Below are 1,640 nucleotides of genomic sequence, written 5' to 3'. Positions count from 1 at the left end.
GACTCTTTTCACGCAGTCGATAACTTTTCATTGGATAAGTTTGCAAACGGTGAAAGAAAGTAATTTTTCGCTATTGTTGAAAACATTACATACTGTTAAAATAAGTATTTACCGTTTAATGAGTGGTGTCTTTGTTATTTGATTAGTGAGCTTGTTTAAGAAAAGGTAATTTTCAACTTATCTCAAATGAGTAAATTTCTCAAAGTTGATAATAAATTTCCACAAAAAAAAAAAAGGCTTGACTATATGAAAAGCTAACATTCTTTCTCTCCCAGATATAAGGATTTATTAAAATTTGGCAACTTATCTTGCGAGTCTTCACATGACAAAATATGTATTTATATCGAATTTGTAATTTTTTTACAACAAAAAGTACATGCACACACGATGTGAATAACTTAATAGACGGTTAATAAATTTTGTCCAATTATACTGAATTTCTTCAGTATTCTAGTCAATTTTAATGCATCGTTGTAAGAGCATAAATAATGAAACGGGTAGGATGAGATAATAATAATAATAATAATAATAATAATAATAATAATAATAATAATAATAATAATAATATGATTATTAAGATGTATCTTACAAAAGAAAAAGTGGTTTGTTTTCTGTTCGAAAAAGCCGGATCCTTCTGACAGCGTGCCTGAAAATACTCGACCGACGCGCCCCTTGAATTTCACAACTCGTGATGATGGTGCGTAGCTTCGGAGTCAACGTGCAATTATCAACGTCTTCGACCCAAATTGCAAGCAAATGAAACCGCACGCAAGCCGACCCGTACATTTCTCTGGGGCCCGTTCGGCAACTCGAATTATTAGGTCATAATCGGTAAGAGCGATAATCATGATTCCTAATTTTAGCACGTGCATGGTAAATTTTAGGTTTTAAAAATTTGAAACCTGTTCTGATAAATAAGTTTTAAATAAAACTGGAAATTTGAAACTTAGAACGAGTTTTAGTGTCTTTCTTCTTTTTGGTAGTTTGTAATACGAAATTATTAGTTTGAGCTTTCATCTTTGGCCATATCCATAACTAAAATATTTATTTTGTTAATATAATTTGAATTATGATGGGTAAATTGTAACAAATTGTGATCACTTGTTCAATTAAGAATATAGGTATAACTTGAGTAGACTATAGAATCGATTTTTGAACTTGTGACTAGGTAGGTTCCATATTCCTAAGTATGTAATGTAAGTTTTAGGTTTAAAAATCGAGGAACTTATTTTGACGGGTAGATCATAAACTTCACGTAGAACTTAAACATAATCTGGAAACCGCCAACCCCTAATAATTGAGGAATTGGTGATTCATGTTTGCATATGGAATTCCAAATGATGACTACATATTATATCACCCCATTGAAATAATTCTGGATAAGCCAAGTGACGATTTAAATTAAAGTTTGGGCCGCCTCACGTTGCTTTCACTAAATCAAGTACGAGTGTTGAGTAGCATTGATTAATGTCGAGGACCACAGGCCTTGTACGAAGTACCATGTGACCATCCTTCCGATCAATTTGTTGCCTCATAAAACCTTCCTCATAAGGAGAATAATCATGCTTTGAAAGCGAATTACGTAAGACCATACGATTTATTTCTTTATGATAGGTTGATCAGGGTGATCAAACGATGTC

Source organism: Eucalyptus grandis, chromosome 1, assembly GCF_016545825.1.
Source record: "Eucalyptus grandis isolate ANBG69807.140 chromosome 1, ASM1654582v1, whole genome shotgun sequence".
Classification (NCBI taxonomy): domain Eukaryota; kingdom Viridiplantae; phylum Streptophyta; class Magnoliopsida; order Myrtales; family Myrtaceae; genus Eucalyptus; species Eucalyptus grandis.
The sequence above is the reverse complement of the archived record's forward strand: the minus strand, read 5'-3'. Positions refer to the sequence as shown.